This window comes from Molothrus ater, chromosome 10 (genome assembly GCF_012460135.2).
Source record: "Molothrus ater isolate BHLD 08-10-18 breed brown headed cowbird chromosome 10, BPBGC_Mater_1.1, whole genome shotgun sequence".
Taxonomy (NCBI): Eukaryota; Metazoa; Chordata; class Aves; order Passeriformes; family Icteridae; genus Molothrus; species Molothrus ater.
The window spans coordinates 19526202-19547981 of record NC_050487.2 but is presented as its reverse complement, the minus strand read 5'-3'; the positions used below and the strand labels follow the sequence as shown (position 1 = coordinate 19547981).

Genomic DNA, 21780 nt, shown 5'->3' with positions numbered 1-21780 from the left:
GAGATTTAAACCCTCTGAGGCCTTAAATCCAGGCAGCAATGAGAACAGCTCTGTCTAGGTGTTCCTAAAATCCTCACCGTGGCATCCCTAGAAAGATAATCCTGGCCATGTTTCTAAGGGTTGCTCTGGTTGACCCAAGCTGCTGCTGAATTTCCCATGGAAAAACTGCCTCTGGAAAAACACCATTATGAGGACTTCACTTAGGAAGACTGATGGGAGTCCAGGAATTTTAATTGCACCACACATTAGATTTCCGCACTATTTAAATAATTATTTGCATATAATTTATTTCAATTATTTTCATGCCTTTCATAGAAGTCAGGGTGTTTTATTAAAAGGTAAAATAAATAATATTTCACAAAAAGCAATTTTACAGGAACCTCACAGTGAATTAATTTCAAGCCAATATAATGAACAACAAAGTAAAAATTGCCCCATAAATAATGAAGTCCCTCAATCTTCCCATGCCACCCCATTCCAGCAATCATACTGGTTCACTAAATAATACTGGAATTACTACAGTAATTTCCACCATTCAAATTAAACAGAATGCAGCCATTTCATTTACACACACAAATGTCCACAGAACATAAGAGCAGACATCCAGCTTGCAGTCAGAAAGTCATCAAGTTTTCAGGTCTGTTTGAACAATATTCAGAATCTTACAATTTTTCCACTCAAAACACAGCTTGTAAAAATGTATTAAAAAAAAAAAGTTCAAGCTAGAATGATTCAGGGTTTAAAGAAAAAAAGATCTTGCCCTGTTCCTCCTGAGCTGTTCACAGTTAATTTTTGTTATAAAATTTCTAACAACAACCTCATCATACTAACACTAGAGTCAGAACTAGGGTATTTGTATCCACAGAATTTGGTGGATGCTCCACACCACAAAGAATCCAGTTTGGCATCACACTTGGATAAAGTTGAACGGGTTTGGGGAACTGGTTGCTAAACTGGAAATGGATGAAGAATGAGTTTTTATTGAAGAAAAGCCAACACTGGAGAGAGGGACAGGTAACATTACTACCATCAAAACCAATTCTGCTCAGGCAATAAGGAAGGGTTTGAGTGGAAAACAGCACAGCATTATTTTACAAGGTTTTTTGTTAAACAAACAAAAAAACCTCTGAATAAATATTCATGAGATGAGAGATAGGAGGTGGCCAACTGAATAACTCACAAATTTCAGTACATAAATACAGCAGAAAAACATCCAGCAGTCTACCTTTGAGTATTAAAAAACCCCAAAACCAAACAACAAAATGAAACATAAGAATTCTATTAAACCAGTCTGAAATATACTTGATGCAATTTCTGAGTTTCTCCTTATTTCAACAACTCTGTTGTAATAAAGAGAAATACTGGCATATATTTGTGGAACTACATTTTGTGGCAATTGCACCTTCTATTTTATTCTTGCTCTAACAGGTAAAACCAGTGATCCTGCAAGAACACACAGCTGTCACACAGCAGACACAACTGCCTTGTTTAGGCCACAGGTGACCAATTATGAGAGATTCTTGTCTATATGTCCCATGGAAATAGATTCAAAACATTCTTCAATATACTGGGATTTTGTTTGCTCATGTTTAACAGGCAATAAATTACTTATTTACTTTTGCATTTAAATCTAAACTATGATTCTGCTCCTTAGCAGCTTAGAACTACAGTGCACAGAAAGAGGGTTGTTTTTTTTTTCATTTTAGAATTTTGAGACACATTTTTAAATAAATAAATAACCCATCAAACAAAAGAAGGCCACCAAGAAAACCCCAAGTCCTACTTTATCATAAACATTAGTGATCTTTCAAGGCCAAATCCTGCAGGTGAGAAGGAGACAAAAACTTTCTAAAATGTGGGAATCCCCCTAAAATTGTCCCTTCAACAGAGGGAGCTCCCCACTGCTGGGATGACACTTGCTCTGCAGAAGCAGCTCTCCTTTCCACCAGCCCAATACACACTCACCACCTAAATAAAAGTGTAATTAATGGCCTGATGCAAGGCTTTTCCCAGTTATGTCAAGTCTCTCCTGCTTTTCAACAAGCACAAGGAGATACAAATCCTAAAACATGGAACATTGTTATACAACTGCCTCCTTGGCAAAATACATTTGAAAAAGTCTCCCATCATTCCACTGCCCTGCTCATTTCATTTGTCTTGCTCCAAGCCCTCATTCCACTACTCTTCTTCTTAGCTCTGAGATTTATTAACTTGAAAAAACGTGATTTCAGTGTTTCTACGACAGCAATGCTCAGCAGATGTCTCACATCTCTATTTATACAACTCTAGAACTGGTAATAAACATGACTTTCCTATTGCCACACTACATTTTTTAATGAGACATCATTCCTCATCTCTGTTTACCAAGAATTACGTTGGCCACAACGAAGTCCTTCTCCCACATTATTCCAGCACATATCAAGGGTTTGGAAGGCTGAGTGGAAACTTGTTACTATACATGAAAGAATTCTTAATGGTTAAGGATTGGCATTCTCCTCCCTGTGCCTGTGGAGAGCAGGGCTCCTCAGAGGTGTGCAGGAAGGTGTCTACAGGGAGGGAGATGCCTGGGAAGGCATCAGGCATAAACACTCAGCCTTTCAGAGCTTATTTCCACCCAGATCCCAACCACAGTGACTTTCACAGGGCTGTGCCAAAGACATTTGTCCAAGACCAAGAGCGTGGTTCCTAGATGACGTCAGATGTCTGGGCAGGCAGCCAGCTTCCTATGGAAATGATTTCAATATTGCTGGACTTCAATCTAATTGCATTTATCATATGATTATTTGTGTAAGGAGCCAGCAGCTTGTATAGGTAACCTGTATTCTTGAATTTAATAAAATAAAGTATGTTTTGAAACTACGGAGAAAGAGATAGATTGAGCTAACCAGAAATCATATTAAAGTTTCATGCCTTCCTTTAAAGCCACTTATTCCAGAAAGGAACAGATGTTAGCCAAGACAAATACCATCCTTGCTCAACTGGGACTTGGAAAGCCTGATGCAAAGTACAGTATTTTTCTCACCTGCAAATTTACAATTATTCCATATCTACAATTATACACTGAATGTAAAATCTTGCCCTCTATACTCATGCTTCATAGCAGGTTCTCACTGCCCAAGGCTTTGCACAACATTTTTTTCATTTATCCCCTTTGTGACATCTCTCAAAATTTTTCTGTAACACACAAAAATCTTCATCCAACCCACCAAAAAGCCAAACAAATTTGGAGACAGTTATGTCACATTCTGAAATTATCCTTTCTCCTCGCAGACAATGCAAAATCAGTAATTCCATGCACACTTTCCTCTCTCTATCCCTTCCCTACTGCACAATTTTTGCACTGAAGTTCTACCTGCACACAATAAGGCACACTTAAAGCCCAGACCAGATGGGTCCCTGTCCCACAAGCAGTGCCACGTCAGGTGGCCGTGTCCTGTAAAGCACTCGTGACCCTCAATCAGTTGATTGTTAACAGACAGAACAAGGAAGCTGGTGAAGTTCCCACCACATTAAAGCAGGGCACTGAACTCAGGCATTCATGGAATCTGTGTTCCAAAGGGAAGAGCAAGAAACAGAATGAATGCTACTTCTCCCCTTCCTCTACACTCTTATGGCTCTGGTCTTCTCTTCCAGTCCTCTAAAAGGAAATATGCCTTTAAAACACCCCAGCTCAGATTTCCAATTCTGCCAGGGTGTTTCCAAGGTCTTTGCTGTCCTTTCTGATCATCCCTCTCTCCTAAATAACAGCTCAGAAGTTCAGTGACAACAACAGAAGAATAGCACTAAAGGCTCCATCCTTCAGCAGTGATTTCAAGATTCACTGTGTGTCTGAAGAACTGTAATAACCATGAGCAGATTCCCTTTCTGTTCACTGCAAATCTCAAAACCTTTCTATGAAAATCTCCCATTTTTTCCATAAATTAAATTTGGCTCATTCTCTAAAAATATAAATAGGAAACACAATATTAAAAAAACCCAAAAGCTACACACACAAAACAAATTTTCCTCTGTGGCATTTTTTTGGACAGGATGCATTTGCAGCAGTGTTAATCACTCATCACTACGAAGTGTACAGTGCAGGAACCGTGTGTGAAGTGTTTGAAAGCATTCTGAAATTTTGGAGAAAAGCGTTTGTTAAAAATATTTTGTCATAATTTGTTAGGTATGTCACAAATGTTAGGTAGCATTGATGTATTTTATTTCCAAGCCTGTTCTGCTAGTTTTACACTTTTGCCTGCCTATCAATTAATGGGTTTTTGTCATTTATTGCTATTTAATACTGCAACACAGTAAGTGGTTCACCAGCCTGAACAGTCTAAAAACTAAGGCTGCCTATGTCAGATTTATGTTTTACACAATAGCCCTACGAACAATAAAAAACCCCAAACCAACAAAACAAATCCAAAACAAAACCAAGCCAAAAATATCCCCTGACACAAAGATCATATCTTTGCCAAACTTCAAGCACATGTTCTCAAACAGGAAATAAAGCTTTTCAAGAAAAATTTTTAATAGGTAAAAAAAAAAAAAAGCCAACAAAAAACAACTGACTAGTTTTTCTCATTGCTACTATCACAAAAGCTGACCTATTCCAGCTAATTTGGCAAGAAAAGGGAGCCTACGCAATACAAACCTTATCACGCAATGTTTTGGCCTACTTATAAAAAATTATTTGTGATCCAGTTTCCTCAGCGGAGTTGTTTTTACAAAGCTTTTCCCCAGTGCAGCCACATTTCCACTGGGACCATAACCAGAAGTGATCACATAAACAACTGAGTTTCTGTGAGGGCCATGACCCCACTTGCAGCTTCCTTTGTCCATCCTGAGGCGCCACCTCTGTGATGGAGGCAGAGGGATGGACAACCCCATGCACAAGGGAAAAAAAAAAATAAGGCATTTCCAAGTTTTGTCAAGGATTTTGTCAAGATTAGGCCCAAAACAAAGTCCGAGGCCAAAGCAAACCCCCAGAAAATTAGGAAACAAGATCTAAAATTCCAGATTGGTTTTTGCCTATGGAAAACACAAGCCTTATTTTGGAAAATTCTAACACAGAACACCACCTCTGATGGAGCCCATGTTCAGTTGCTGCAGTAATTTTGGTGTTACCACTGTGTGTGCATGGAGCAGCTCACACATATATTTATTGTCTGACCCCTCTGGTAAATTAGTGTAAGCAATTTCTATGCAGTAGAGCCATCTTTTTTAGTAAGTTGTAATAAATAGGGCTGCACAGCATTCTACAAGACAACAAAAGGACAGCAGATCCAAATACAGCTCTTTTAAAACAGTTCGTGGCTAAATAAGAAGTTAAGAAAAACACATAATGGATAGAGCTTAATCCTCAACCCCCTCACAACAGGCACACAAAGGACACTTCTCAAGTAAACACAAAACAGCAAGCATTTCAAAAATTGTCCAGTTTGGTTTATAATTGATTTTTTTAAGCCACATTCTGCTTTTGACTTCAGATATTTTGGGACCAGTTACACAGGGGGAGGAAAAAAAAAAGTCATTTTTAGCAATTTATAACTACACAGCCACACTCTTTTTAAGAGCAGGCCCAAGGCTGTGTGCACAGATCTAACTCTGCTTTCTCCACACATACATTATGCAATGCAATGTGATAAATATGTAACCATGGAGGCACACACTGTGTTGCAAACAGGACACAGAGCTCCTGGGTGACCCAGGAGAAGGCAGGCTACACCACATTCTGGCTGTGATTCCCTCCCCCCATTTCTTTTTCATAATGGTCCAGCACTCGTTCTGCTGCCTTTTTATACCATCTCCTCTCCAAGGTATGTAAATAATTTAGTCAACAGCAATGCATTATGCAATTTATTTTCAGCCAACAGCACAGCCTTCGTTAGGTGCAATTCATGGGAAGAAGCAGTTAATTATGGTAATTCATCTGCAGACCTAGGTGAGCAATTTCACTGTTATTCTGCTATCCTACTTAATATGCATGTGCTGTATGAGAGCAGTTAATGGCAACTTTCAAGGCTGACATCCCAAACCCTGATTCCATAACAAGCTTTGAACCTGGGCTTAAGGCAGAGCTACAGTAAACAGGGCTTCTGGGAGGCGAAGGAGTCAATTTACACAAAACAACTTGCAAGCTCAGGGTTTAAGGTAGTCTAGTGAATAGACCTCTACCAGATCCTAGGAATAATTCTATGCTATTGTATTGCACTATTTGTGGAATGGTATGTGATCATATAATTAGAGATCATATAGTACATTCACACAAAGAATACTTTAGGGCTTGCCGGGGAGGGGGGAGGGGACCTCTTTTAAAAAAGAAAATTACATTATCTGGAAATTCAGAGCTAATCTCAACAACTCAGAAATGCTACCAGAGAGCTTTTTCTTCACAAACTTTAGAAAAAACATTTTAGGTCTGATTTTTGCCTGAGGAAGAAATAGCTCCAAACAAAACCAGCTGAGACTTTGAGTCATTAAGATGTTAAAAGCCTAAACAAAACATTTAGGAAAATAGACTGAAATATGTGCAAATATTAAAAAATATAATAATTTCTAAACTGTAGCTCTATGATTGCAATGACAGGGAGGCAAAGACAGCATTTGGTTCGGAAGCAACACTGAAGAAGTGCTTTGAACAGGTGTAGGAAGAATGCCATGGGTTTGGAGGCTGAACCCGAGGAGAGAATGAAGGGCAGGTCCCAGGGAGGGTGGCGGCTTCCTGGAGAAGAGCTGTGCTCCAGCACAGCCTGCGAAACCCCTGGGTTGAGGGGAGGGCTCCAAGCTCTTCTCCTGTCCACCCCATCCAGAGTCCATGCCGAGTGTCCTCGCTGTGTCCTGCCCTTGAGGTGACAGCCCTGGGAGGAAAGCCCTTGATCCTGGGGCTCCTCTCCACCGCAGCTCACCTCTGCCCTTGTGCAGCCCTCTGCAGGCTCCACAACCCGGCTCAATGACCCAGCTTGCGTAACCTCCAAGAGCACACAGCTACCGAAGGGCAGGCTCCTGCCAAATCCCTGTCCTCCCCTGGGAAGCACATCAAATCCTGCACAAACCGCTGGAGCTCCACGCGCTCTGCGTGGAGAACCGGCGCCCAACTCAGCTCTGCGTGTGCAGCGCTGGTCTTCAGCCACAAACCAAGCCTGGAAACCTGAAAACCCCTCCTTGATTAAAAGATTAAAGTCACAAAAAACAAAAGAGAGTCACTGCTTTAATGGCAGAAGGCACAGAGTTTTATCGTGAGCATCCTGAAGAATTTTATCATGAGCATCCTGAAGGTCTCAGTGCAGCACAGGTCCAAGAAGCACAGACAGACAGACAGTTTTAATTCAACCTTACATGCTTTGATACAGCCACAGGATGAAAGCATTAGTGGTCTCTAGTTTGTTTATGACTGACTACATATGCTAAAATGTGCTCTGCCAAAACCCATTGCTAAAACAAAAACCAGCCTTCCAATGGCACAAAACTTCATAAACCAAATAAACAACACATTGCAAATATTTAAGGCTTCCAAGCAAAGGCTACTTTCATAAAGTCCAACATTTAAACTGGAAACAACACATTTCAGACACTGAAACAAACGACTGGCAAAAAAACCCCTGTCGTCCTCAGCATTTCAAATGGTTCATTTTTCTGTTATCCTAGGGCACTCAAATTATAACTGAGCAAATATACATAACCCTTCCTATTTAAAACAATACAAAAAATTGGAAACATTCAATTTAAATCTTTCCGCTTAACCCAGGACTAGAAAACTGTCAGCGCTGAAAATTAGTTTCACAGAGCCTTAATGTGTCTGAAAATGGCTTATTTGCTACACATGACAAGCAAATTCCGAAATAAAGGGAAACCCTTTCCCTCAACATGCACACTAATATTTTTCTTTCCTAAAGGTTGGATTACTTCCAAAGAACCTGAATTGACTTCAATGGAGCGATAATATATTTCTTAGGAAGAACATGCAAACTGCCTGAGATCACAAGAAAATGGTTCAACCAAGAAAGGGCTTCACTCAGCTCTTCTAAATATACCAAAGAATCACACTTAAGTGATATTTTTTTTTAAACAATTAGGGCTTGACTACACCAACAGCTATATCAGCTGATATATAGATATATATTACTCTAAACAGGAATGAGACACTTTCTTCCTGGAGTCATTCCAAAAAAAATGTGAGCGTACTGTAAATTCCCACTTTTAACTTCAACCCATGCTGCCAGTGTGTGTAAATACATCTTTGCAAAGTTCAAGGTATTTATTTAGTGCTAGCAGGACTTTCTTTGCAAAATAACCAGGGATATTTCTCAAGGTAGAGCATGGTGAAAATAAGAAAAGTCACCATACAGAAGTACAATTTATAACAGCAAAACCCAAATGTCTACAACTTTAGGTACTACTCCCAAAGTGAAGAGACTCCCCAGAATTACAACACACTCTAAAATTTCATTTTTTCAGCAGATGAAAAATGTCCACACAACATTTGAAAAAAAGATAATTTAACAGTGAATGTCTGTTCATCAGTGTCACAAGCACAGCTGTGACAGCCATGACTGAGATGTGCTTCAGGATACACCTATACCAGCAAGGAAAACATTGACCAGAAATCAGTGTCCTCAGGCCAGGAAAACACCACTGGCTCCCAGTAAAGGGCATTAAAAAAAGATTTTCATAAAAGCTTGTAAATTAGTTTATAGTTAAACTTATAAACAAGACACATTTAGGAAGCTATAAAGGAAGACTCACCCAAATGAAATTAGATGCACATGGCAAAGATTTATGTGTATTTTATGTATGGGTGAACCCGAGCAGTCAGTACAAACCTGATGTACAGGCTGGCTGAGCTATCAGCTGGCTCACTGCACTCTGAGCAGATTCTGCCTGACAGCACAGCTCAGCTAAGGGGTTCATGGCCCACCCTTACCTAAACCAACCACGTTCACTCCAATGGCTCAGCCACAGCCTCCACAGTAGCAACACCAGTGTTTTGTGGAGCTAGGCTGTAAACTGGTGCAGCAAAACTACCTGGACTTTAATCCCCTCTCCCCACCAAAACAGCTGTTGGGTTTAACACATCCTTCCAGAGATGATGTTTTTAGGACCCATAAATCTGTCTCAGCCTGGCAGAGGACTCAATATACCACATCAGAGGATAGAAACTCTGTTGTGCCTCTGCTCCATCAAGAACAGGGTCAGCTCAAGGGTCCCATCACCCCCCTTCCCACCCCCAGTGCTGGGATAAGTGGCTGCTTTTGTAGCTGTTCTCCAAAACTCATTCCTGAAACGGCTCCACCAAGAAAGTTCTGCCTTTCCTAACTCCCAAAACTCTGCCAGGGTCCAGAAAAAGTGCAGGCATCTTAAAACTTCATATAAGGTTGCATTTCCACATTACTAAGGACAGAAACATGCCTAAATTTATGAACCAAGTAGCCTGATTTCAACATGTCCTGGCACTAGTAGAAAATATTTCCAATGTAAAGGACCATGTTCTGTCCCACAGAAAACTAAAAGACACAGACAAAACCTAGAAATTAAAATGGAGTACTTGATTAAACTGAAAACTCCAAGTAAGCAGAGACTGAAAAATTAAACAAAAGCCACTTTACACTGCTACCTACACAGCCTTTCACCAGAAGATCTCAGGGCACTGAACTGGTCTGAAAAAGCCACTGTTAGGTATTAAATCAGTGGTGCATGGGTAAATTTGTTAATCCATTTGCGAAGGTCACACAGTGGCAGAAATAACAGATAATCCTGACACCAGCTTTCTGTCCTAATCATTATGTGGACAGAAAATCTTCAGTAATGTAAACAAAAAATCAAGTAAACGCAGTTATCTGTCACATACTCGTATATTAGGTCAACTCAGAAAGCAAAATTGTGGGTGTGGGGAGTGGAGGTGTGTCTCTGGGGATCCACCACAGAGCTAGACAGGCCTGTGGAAATGTATGGAGAGAATTTACACCCAGAAAGTAATTCCATAATTCCCTCTATCAGGCAGTTCCTATGAAGGGACTGTGTAAACAAACTGCAGTCACGCTCAAAAAAAAAAAAAAAAAGGCCTGAAAACCTTGAGCAGTAACCCACAGAATATATTCCTTTGCTGTATTACACCCACATTAGGATGCCAAAAGTTTGCCATTCATCCTGCATTGAAATTGAGGCAGTATTTTACAGACTGCCTGCAAGCCACCCAAACTGGGGAAGTTTTCTAATACCAGAGAGCAGATGGACACGCAGCTGACACTGTCGACACGCAGTCAAGATTGCTACGAGAATCTCTACCAGCTTGAAAGTTTCTACCACCTTCCGTGCCATTACAAGTGAAAGCAACTTGGTAATACCTACTGTGGAGCTCTGACAATTCAAGATCATTTTGGTGAACAGCCCTGTAGAGGTATAAAACACACTGCAAGCATCAGCTTCCAAAGAGGAATAAGCAAGACTATATGCTGATTTAAAAAAAAAAACAAAACAAACCAAAAAAAAAAAAAAAAAACCACCCCAAACCACAACCACATTTACTCTACAAATCAAAAATACTGGACCAGACAATGAGCTACTCAGGCATTGTTAAGATGTACTAAAAACAATAACATAATAAAAATCACTGTAGGCAGGGAAGACTAATCTTTCTGCTCTTCCTTAAGCAAAACTCACAGCAATTTCAATGGAATTCTCCCCCAGATACGGCTGGATGACTACATCCACAGCCTACACGTGCCAAGTCTGCTCCTGCAGCCAGTCTCTACTGCATCCATCTTAGTTACACTACACATATCCTGATTACAGGGATTTATAAACAGCATGAGTAATTTAGAGGTGATCCACAAAACTGTGACTTCAGTACAGATGAGGTTCACTATTATTGTTTTCAGTGTCACCAGCCTTATGGTAAAGGACTTACACCTGGAAGACTTTCAAGCTTTTACTGACTTTCTCAAAAGCACATTCTCCATTCTCTCAGTCCCAAGCACATCCACTCTGGAGCCAGAACACCGGCCTGCTATCCATAGGTTTTGCTGGGAAATGAGGTAGGAGAGAGTTTATGATCCATTAAGTCACCTGTGTTTATTTTCTTAGGTTCTGGACAACAAGACATGAAACAAAAATGGTGTTTGGATATCAAGCAAGAGAGTGTTTTATCATGCAGTTTCTGGATGTGAACTCTTTAAAGACAAAGCTCCAAAGTCGCAGTTCCCCACAGGACAAAGGCGCCTGTGCGCACGTCCCAGCTCGCAGCCTCAAAGCCCTGTTTGTTCACCCAGAACAATGGGGCATGTGACTTGTCAACACTACCCACAATAAAAACAATAAGATAAGGCTGCCACTGATTTCACGATGACTGACTTTGTTTTCACTAATTTTAAGTCACAATGTCAATAAAAACTTCTTGCATAAAACCCCTTATTTTGAAGAGCCCAAAGCCAACCCCACCTCGCGCAGAGGTTTTCACTCCAACTTCCTCAGCTTTTCGTGTCTGTACTAAATGCTCACACCAACTCCCTCCAAAGCCTCCCTCTGACTTCATCAAGAGTTGGATCAATGCTATATGCCTAGAGCCAAGATTATTTTTATCATATAAGAGCACTGCCAAAATTTGTCCTCTGCATTTCCTGCCCCGTGTGCCCATCCCAAGCACCCATGTGCCCGCAGGCAGGCCCCTCGCTCACCTCCTGCTCGCTGCCAGGGGCACACATGGGATAATGAAACTTCCCCAGCAGGTTTTGCTCCACCACTGACTCAGGCTACATCATCCAAACCCATTCAACCCCTCCAGTTCAAGAGGGCTACCTAGGACTGAGTCCTGCATATAATTTTAACATTTTAAGAAAGAGGAAGAAAGCAGAGAAGACCCAGAGAACAGAAACAAGAAGGCACCAATTTGATTTAAATGACTGAAAAGAGAACAGATGGGGAAAACGCAAAAGAAAAAGTAAAAGTCCAAAGTAACAAAGAGGGCAGAGAAAGCCCAAAAAAAAAAAAAAAAAACCAAAAAAAAAAAACAGGTGGGGAATGATTAGAAAAATTAAATAAAGCCTTAGGAAGGTGTAAGAACAAAATGGTGCAAAATGACAGTTCACTACACTTATTTGTCACTTTCCCACTAGAGCACGTACAAGGAGCAGAGCCAAGAGGAAAAGGCAGAGCCACCCTGACACTTGGAAGGGGTTAATTCAGAAAGAAAAAAGCAGCACAATCTTGCACCACTTGTCTTTTTATCACACGGGGGGAGGCTTGGGGGGTTATTTTAATTACACAGAACAGCAGTAGGCCCAGCAGCATCAGATTAACAAATACAACTAGGCAGCAACAGGCACACGGAAGTACATTGCAGTTCCAAACTTTCACCATTTACAGAACATTAACACAAATGAAATCTGACTAACCTGATCTCTGAATGTGCTTTTAAAACCTGAGCATTTCTTTCGTTTCACCTTGACAAAACTCCATTCCACAAGCAGATAGTTACAGGGTTACAGGCCCAGGCCACAGCTGGGTAAGTGGGAGGCACATTAAGTACATAATGAAATTTCACATATTCCAACACCATCAATGGAGCTTTCTGGAGCTCTGCAGCAGCATCCAACACACACAAGCCTTGCTGCTGGCACAACAGCCAGACCTCAGCCTACGTAAGGGACGTTCTCCTAGCCGGAGTCTGACACTGCATTTCACATACCCTCCGAGCCTCGTGTGTGAAGTCACCCCTAGCGTCAAAGAGCGAGTCAAAACACATCCACAGTGTTTTCCCTGGCTACCCCTGAAAGTTTCCATCCCTTTATCTTTCATGTAATTTTTAAAAAAATTCTCCCCACCATTTCTGTCGATACGCACGGGATCCCCAGAAGTCCCCAGCACATGCAAGCAGTGAGCATCTCTCTAACATGAGACCTCAGCTGTGTTCCAGGCACTGGGACAACAGCAGACTAATGGGAAAATTGAATTTGGTGCTTTCACAATCAGCCCACAGAACCACACCAAGAGAGGGTTCATTTTTTAAGACAAAAGCAATGCCCTTCTTACCAGAAAATAATACACCTAGGAGGGCTGTGGTGCCCAGGCACCTCAACGGGATGACCCAGTGGTATAGAGGGCTTTTTGTTTTATTTTAATAGAAGAGACTCTTAAAACTTAATTGCTAATGCATTTAATACGTATTATATGTACTGTAAAAAAGAATCTTACAAAAGGCCTTGATGAACTAGGATAAGTAAAAAATAACCTTGCACATGTAGACAGCAGAAGAACCAACTAACATGGATTTTGCCAACAGCAAGATAACATTGATATTTCTAATGTAATCAAAGGCCATTCACAATCTGCCCTGGAAGACATTCACAGAAATACAAAGCATTTTTCTTACAACTCAAACAACTGTGACAAATATTTACTATAAAGGCAAAAGCTGTTAAAAAAAAAAAAAAGAAAAATAAGTTGGTTTCTATTAATCAGCTACATTTAGACATCCGTTCCTGCTATCAGATCAAGCTCATCAAAACTGCTTTGTAGGTTGTTTCATTTTATTTGTGTTCAAGTTTTGTCACAACTCAACATATTGAAGTTTCATATTGCTGACTTTTTTCATGCCCACAATGGTAGATATTTACAGTCTAAACAACATACCAGATTGTGAAATTTAGTTGTGCCTTCAAAATAAAGTGGAAAATCAGGTACCATGTCAGCATCAAGAAAACATTCATATTGTTCATCAAGTACAGACCCCACTTCTATAAACCCCATATTTGTTGCACTAGCAATAGGAAACAGCACTGCTACACAAGATATGTTCCTAGCACAATTTATTTGATGTCAGCATTAATAGATGGTTTGACCACACCATCCCTCATTTTCCTCCATCTACATTTGTGCTAACTTTGCTTTGTAAGTACATTAAGAGGTATAAAATCTGATACATTACAGGATCACAAACATCATCATGGCAAAAAACTTGCATTTTTACAAAGCACTGCCCAATTAAAATTTATCTCCAAGAGTCTGTATTTAGAGAAGCGTGTTTGTGTTGATACACAATCAGAAATTTCTGCACTAGAGAAGAATGTGAACATCCATACAAAAATTAGTGGTGATTCATTGTTTAGCAGTTGTCTTCCCTTTACAGCACACCGCAGACTGAAGGACACGTTGCCAAACTGAGAGCACCAATACTTCCTTTAACCTAATATAGGACAAATAAATACACTTCAACACCTTCTAAATCTTGCACGTCCTACTTTTTTGACCCAGATCTCTTGTTATTTCCCCCATAGGTCTATGCAATATCAAAACTATTTTTTCCCCACAAATTTAGACATAACCTAAAAGAGGAAAAGTTCTCATGCTTACTGTGAGCTAGAGAGACCAGGAAGCAGGGGGGGGGAGGGTGAGACTCACTCATCTCTCTTAAGATCAATCGGTATTTTAAGGTAAGCTCCTTTCTCAACTGCTGAAATTAATGGCAAAAACACTCATTTGTCCAAGAGGACTGTAAGTTAGACCAATATCAATAATAAATGAAAAATAATGACATCTTTTTAATACTATTTTTACAAAGCAAAATAGTATTTTCAGGAGTCATGCTGACACTCAAGCATGAATCAGTCTGTCCAAAAACCACTAAAGAGCTATGAAACTTGTTATTCCACTCCTTGGACAGCTTGGGCAACTTATTCCAGGAAATCAAACTGTCTCCTCTCTGCCTGGTACTTTTAGGGAACCATCAGGGGACTCAAATCTGCCTCACATGTGCTCACCATCCATAATTCCCCACTCAGTTCACTGGCAATAGGTCACCCATGTGAAGAGCCTGAACTTTTGACATTGTTAATGTCAAATGGATGCAACTTTGAGGATGGGTTCTATTTAGGACTCTAGCCCTTGACAGTTTCTGTGGTTTTGGCACCAGACACAGTATTTAGCACTGTATTTTCATAAACAGTAAATATTTGACCCGTAACTCATAACCTTGGAAAAATGCTCCAGGAATAGGCAGCACAGAGATCTTTTCTGCAGCTCTCTGCTTGCCACCAACAGGCACGAAGCTGTGCACAGAGCAAAGTTTCCACTTTCACAGTCCCAATTCATAAAAATCTACCATCAGCCTGAGGTCAGTGGGGCAAGAGGGAGCTCTGCATCCAGCCAGAGAAGCAACTGCATCATTCCCCAAACCCACAACGGGTTAAAAGGAGCACCAGCATTACTGCAGGGACAGCTGCTCGCCTGCCCTGCCAGGCTGGCAAAACTATTGCCCCACTGAAGGGGAAGGGAAGGTCTGCTACTCACACCCCAGCAGCTCAAAGTTCCAGCCACGCACCTCCAGCAATCTGAAATGACACCCAGCGTGTCTGCATATGGCACAGGGTTGTGGAGAGTGTCTGTAACACACTGACACTGAGCAGAGATTGAACAGAGCCTCCGATCATAAAACAAAAAATCCCACACAACTGTTTTCTCTGGATGATTCTGATTTTTTACTGCTAGACATTACTAGTAAGCAAGATTGCTCCTCTGCAACATGGAGACTTCAGAATTACAACAATAAACACAAGTCAGAGCACACAACATAGCCTTTTACTAATACTGCTCCCAGGAACAGAAACTACACCCTCACGGGAGTTTGCAAAAGCCTGCAAACCACACACAAGAGTTGATTTTTAGAAATGCTAAGCACACACAGAGACTGCCAACTTCACATGCAACTGCAGGGACTCAGCATCTTTGAAAATAAGACTATTAATATCTTACTTTAGAGATGCAGATGCCAGCTTATACTCTTCTTAAGTAGAGTCAAGCTTGCACCAAGCACAACTACAGCACAAATGCAGGGACCAGATCCCCACTGCCACCACACCTCCAGCTCCTGGAGGCAAGCAGGATACGGAGAGCACCAGGAAGGGCCATGGGCAGGCACTGAACCACACAGCCAGGCTGACACCCAATCTGCCTGCATTACTCATCCTCAAAAAATGGTGTGTTAGGCCAATAGCATACCTAGGGATGTTGCTTCTGGCATTCTAGCTAACATATTCCAAAGGACCTCAGTATCTCCACTTAGCACTGAGTTTGGCGACACATAATTGTATCCAAATTAAATTGAGACTCTTCGAAAGACGTTGCATATATTGGCCAAGACAATTCCATAACGCTCCCCTTCATCACTCTGGAGCTTCTTTCAGTAAGTTCTTCAGAAAGCTACACCAATTCACCAGACTTTCTGATTGCTATTTCTACAGGTGAGGAAATGCACTCAAAAGTCTTCCCTGCAATCAGCCCATCCAAGAAGCAAGTGAGCAGGTGTGAGCTGCAACAGCAGCAATTTCACTCCTTGGCTAGCCAAGACAGCAAAATCCTACACACCCAACCAACGAGTGAATATTCCCCTACAATTACACAACCTCCAGCTTGGAATGACCATTTACTTCTTATCAAGGCAGAATTATTTTTAATGCTCCTTATCAATATAAAAAGTTAAGTCTAAAGGATGTCACAGAAACGTAATGGTAAGGTACTAAAGACAAAGGTTTCAGAGTGTAAGCTGAGTTACGGCTCTGTGGATCCTTCCAAACCAAGGAAACATTTAACCTGAGCTCAAAGAAGGCCACTAAAACTCTAGGGCATTTTGTATAAACAAGCTCAGCCTTGTTTTCATTACAAGTGGGAAGGAAAGGGCCTTCTCATCTTGGACTAGATACCACATGGCAGAACCCTAAGTTTGCCAGTTTTCATACAAATTGGCAATTTCCAGACCAGAATTCCAAACTTTTTCACTCAAGCTACCAACTCTCTCAGAGTGACAGCTATGCTGCCTCATTTTCACTGCTTCTTACCTCCAGTTAGCTAATTCAATTTTGCAAAATTAAAGGAAAGCCAATATATTCCCCTACAATTTCATAGCAAAAGATATTCCTTATTCCTCATTTCATTGTCACACTTTATCTCAGAAGAAGCCAATTATAAAATGAATAAAGCCGTCTCAATCTACTCTGGTCAGGATCACTTGAACTTTTTCTAGTAAAGTCACTTGTCATTTAAGTGACTTTACAGAAATTAAGACCATCTAACTTCATACTTCTGCACCTAAAAAACTGGGCACATTTGGGACAGGGCTAGCTAAATCAAGAGCAGAAACATAGAAATGGTTTCTTCATCACCTGTTAATTTGAAGCTACTACATTAATGCAGCAATGCAACTCAAAAAGAGAGAAGAGCTGTCAATCATAGCTCCTAATGGGAAGCTCCTGACACTCCTTCACCTAACACAAACACTTAAATTTGTATTTAAAAATGAGCATGCAATGAGTATATTCTCAGAGCAGTTACTTTTTGCAGGAGCCAAACAGGCATAATTACAGAGTGTGCACACACACACTTTCACTTCTCTCCCAACCTGCAGCTACTTGCATGAGCTGATGTTTAGGGCACTAAATACAGTCATCATTACACCCTGAACTCTGGGTGCAGGCATGTGCAAACACACACCCAGCGAGGATGGTCAGCACACAGACCAGTATCACACCACTCAAAATGAATAACGTGAGTTAGATTATCAATGAGTCACACTAGGGTACGATACATCTCAGAATCACAATATTGCAGTATTGACACAACACCGACCTGCAGCACACCCTGTCCTTGCTCTCCTCTCCAAAGCACAGACCAGACCACTTTACCACCACCACCACCTTATACCAGCTGGGGAGGGGAAGACTGGCAGAGACTTGTGTCTGTCTCTCCTCCGCCCGCCAGCAGTGTCCTCGCCAGCAAGGTGTCAGAATTCACACAGGCACCACAATCCTCAGCAGCTGTGGGACCAGGGGGCAGAACGGACAGGCAAAGCAAGCAAAAACTGGAGGGGGGACTGTCACTTGGGACTCCCAACGAGCAGAGGAATCAGTGATGAAAAGGTGTCACACCCGCCACTACCTCGGCCTTCCCAAGACATTTTACAGTGCTCTTGTACCAAAACAGTACCAGGGTAATGAAAGATTCACATACTACTGCCCACCACTAATACAAAACACACCCAACTTCTGGGAGCAACTTCACAGACAGCTGCAGAGCTCATTCAGCTGAACGAGGCCACTGATGTTCACAAAGCTGTGTGTTTTACAGGACTTCCTGACTCCTGCATGATTACATCCTTGTAGGATGTGGGTCTTTACTGCCACTACAGAACTTCTAACAGCAAACACGTTCTGACTCAAATGTGAAGTCCACGTTCTATTAAATTCCAGACCAAAATGAAGTTAGGTAAAATAACTCAGTTTGCTTTACATTATTCAGATCTGTTCTTCCTAACTTAAAACTATTATCTGAAAACAACATTATCAGCAATTTTGGCCATTTCCCCTAATACATCCAGAGCCTCTTTTATGCTTAGGGCTGTAGCACTTTTTAGCATCAAACTCTTTCATGATGGGAAAATGACTATGAAGTATTGCTGTTGGGTACTTAGCGCTTATACCCTGCCTTACAACTTCAAAGCATTACACAAACATCAATAATTACCATATATAGAGTAAAACTGAAAGAAGTATTCATATTAAAAAAGAAACTCACAAGAAAAAAAAATCTTAACTACCTGTTTAAAGGGGGGAAAAAGCAACAGAATCTTTTGTAATTATCGTATTCTTTATGCTACAAACACGCATTATGGCTGTGCACGTTCAAACAAACAAAAACTATACACTCTTATAAACTCTTAAAAATAAATTAGAAAGCCCAAAAGCCAAACCCCAACTCCTTTCATAGATTTAAATTACATTTCCTTCTCCTTTCCTGAAGGAATGAGAGCTAAGTGTTCTCCAGGTGTTCCCAATAACAGTTTGGGAGGCAGGCCACCACGCTCCCATGACAGAGTACCAGAAAACACGGTTCTCATGGAGAAAAAGCCAACTTCTCCCAAGAAAACTTAAGATAGCGACAGTGTACCACCTCAGGTGACCTTAGGTAAATAATACAAATGTTGCCATTCCATTAGACCTTAAACAAAAACAAAGGAGAAAAAAAACACTAGAGAAAAGCACAGAAAGTTTGTTTCGATCAATTTCACAGGGCACCACCTGTGCCCTAAGCACCATCAGCAGCCCCTTTTTTTCAATGGATAAGGGCAAAAACCCCTTCACAGCTCATCCACAAACACATACCCACTCACTTAAATTTAAGGACACACGCAGGAGCTTGCAGTCCAGTCCTCATGTGCAGTATATTCGGAAAAACCCACTAACACACGTGTCCAAAGGAAGGCCCCAAACCCAACGTGAGCCTCACATGGACAAGCCTCTGGGTTACTCAGAGCAAGAAAAGGGCACCAAACTGCCCCAAAGCCCAGGTACAGCCAAACCCCAAACCCCAACCTGGCATATGGTGCCCTTGCTGCTCAAGGAGCACAACTCACAGCACCCAAAGGGCAGAGACCATCAACAGCAAAGAACCTTTTTAAAGCACACAACGTGCTCAGACATTTATTTTAGCACGGAAGGACAGCAAAGCGAGTCAGACAAGCCCACAAAACTCTTTTTTTTTATGCAATAAAGACCTGTTTCTCCTGATCATGCCTCCCATGCCTTAACAATAAGGAAGGAATATGTTTTGTGATCCCCTCCCCCATAAATCAGTTAGGAATTTGATTTACACAGACAGGAAAACGAGGAAGTCGAGCACACTGGAGAGTAGTAAAAACTTCACCAGCAAACTTCACTTTCCTACACAGCGACCTACAAACCAAACTTTCCTCCAGACTCACGTGTCATCTGCAGCAACCAGCCCCTGCCATAAAGCACAGACAAAGTTTTGCTGTTCTGGGGATAAAGACAAGCGAGGGAGAGACTTTTATTCTGTCAAGCTGCCTTAAAAGGAAATTCGGTGATGAAAGATTAAATTCACCTGGAACAACACGATAAATTTTAACCCTTTCGAGGGAACAACAATAACAAGCCACACATTTCAGGACTTAAATCCTCCACCAAGAAAACAGTACACACTGCATCAACCGTGCAGAGCCCCTCTAATTGATGCAACACACAATTTACACCAGGGTTTCGGACTGGGATAAACCCTGGGAAGGAGAGACGCTGGGAAATAGGGAAATAAAAGCTTATTTTATGCCTCGAAGCGGGCCCGCTCCCTGGCACCGCGGGGCACTGCATGTTCCACCCCGAACTTCGCCGCCGAACTGATCAATAACTTGGCACTGGGGGGAACACGGGGAATGGCCCGGGGTGGGGGTGTATCCCCTCGCCAGGAACGGGGAGCCGGGATGGGGGAAGAGCTCCGCCAGTGGGGGAGGGGAAGGGCCTCCCCTCCCCCATCCCGACCCGGTCCCTGCCCCCCTTCCCCTCCCCCCCCAAGTAAATATGCGGGAAGGGGGGGAGGGGAAGCCGCTCTTCCACACAAATCGGGCTAAAAATAGGCCTCTCGCCATGGCTCCTGTGTGCCATTCGCTGCCGAGGCCGGTGTCCCCCCCCATCCCCCCGCTCCATTAAACCTTTTCTTTTTTTTTTTCTTTAATTAAAAAAAAAAATGAAGGCGGGTGGGGGAGGGGAAGCCAGCGGCGCGGGGTGGGGGAGGGGAAGGGATAAATACGTGTGTATATATATATATGTATATGTGTGTCTGTATATATATGTATATATACACATATTAATAAAAACGGGGGGGTCACAGAGGCGTTGTGGTCCCATCCCCCTCCCGCCCGCACCGACACAAACAGGGCGGCCGCCCCCCACCCCCATCGCCGGCCCCCGCCCGCCCCCGGGGCTCCGAGCCCCCCGGTTCTTACCTTGCGAGCGGCTGCTCCCCCCTTTCCCAGGGAATGGAGGCACGAGGAATTCACCCTGGATTGTCTCTCCTCCTCCCGTGTGTTTTATACCGCCGCGTGTATATACGCGCACATCCCTGCCTGTGTGAGTGTGTGTGTGTACACGCGTATAGTTATCGATTATATATATATATGTATATACACACATATATATATATGTATTTTTAAGGTGTCCACACCGAGAGGAGGAGGAGAAAAAAAAAACACCAGGGGAAAAAAAAAAAACCAACAAAACCACCACACACACACAGGAGGAGGAAGGAAAAAAAATACCCAGCGCGTAGCGCTGTGATATTCAATTATATCCGAGCCAGGGGCCGGGGGAGGGGAGGGTGGGGAGGGCGGGTGGGGGGGGGGGGGGACGGGACTGGAGATTAAGTCCCGAGGAAGGAGGGGAAAAAAAAAAAAAAGTAATATGTGTGTGTGTGATTGAGATTGAGGAGGGATCGGGGCGGAATGTGGGAGCTGTTACTGGGGGAAGGAGCCAAGCGGCGCGGAGCAGCCGGCGGCCCGCAGACACTCCGGGTGCCCGGCCGCGCCGAAATGGGCGCCGGCGGAGGGAAGGGAAGGGAAGGAAGGGAGGGAAGGAAGGAGGAAGGGAAGCAGCGGAGCCGGGAGGCGAGGCCAGGCGAGGAGGAGCGGCCCGGCCCGGCCACACAAGCCCAGCGCGGGGGTCGGGAGGGGGACCCGCTCCCTGACGCCTTCCCCGCCGCGCCCGGCAGTGCGGGAGGGGAGGGGAGGAGGCGGCCGCGGGCGAAGGGAGGGAAGCGAAGGGGAGGCCGCCCGGGCACGGCAGGCCCCAGGCCGCGGAGCTTTTCTAGGAAAGACATTAAACTGCGCTGCCAACAGAGCTTATGTAAATGCAGGATGTAACATGGTGGTTTTGCCTCTCTCCTCGCAGCCCGTCGCGGTTGGCGATGGCAACTGGCACCGGGATCCAGCCCCGTGTGGGCACCCCGCTGCCGCCTCTGCCCTCTCGTTCC

General features: G+C 42.7%; 1 protein-coding gene across 2 annotated transcripts in view; it reads right to left on the bottom strand.

The window, feature by feature from the left end:
* Positions 1 to 21417, bottom strand: part of TBL1XR1 (TBL1X/Y related 1) — a 109150-nt gene extending 87733 nt beyond the window's left edge. For both annotated transcript variants that reach the window (XM_036388592.2, XM_036388593.2), the window contains exon 1: positions 20759 to 21417. The gene's annotated coding sequence lies outside the window, so the exon portion shown is untranslated. The remainder of the gene's footprint in view (positions 1 to 20758) is intronic.
* Between the last annotated feature and the right edge of the window lie 363 nt (positions 21418 to 21780).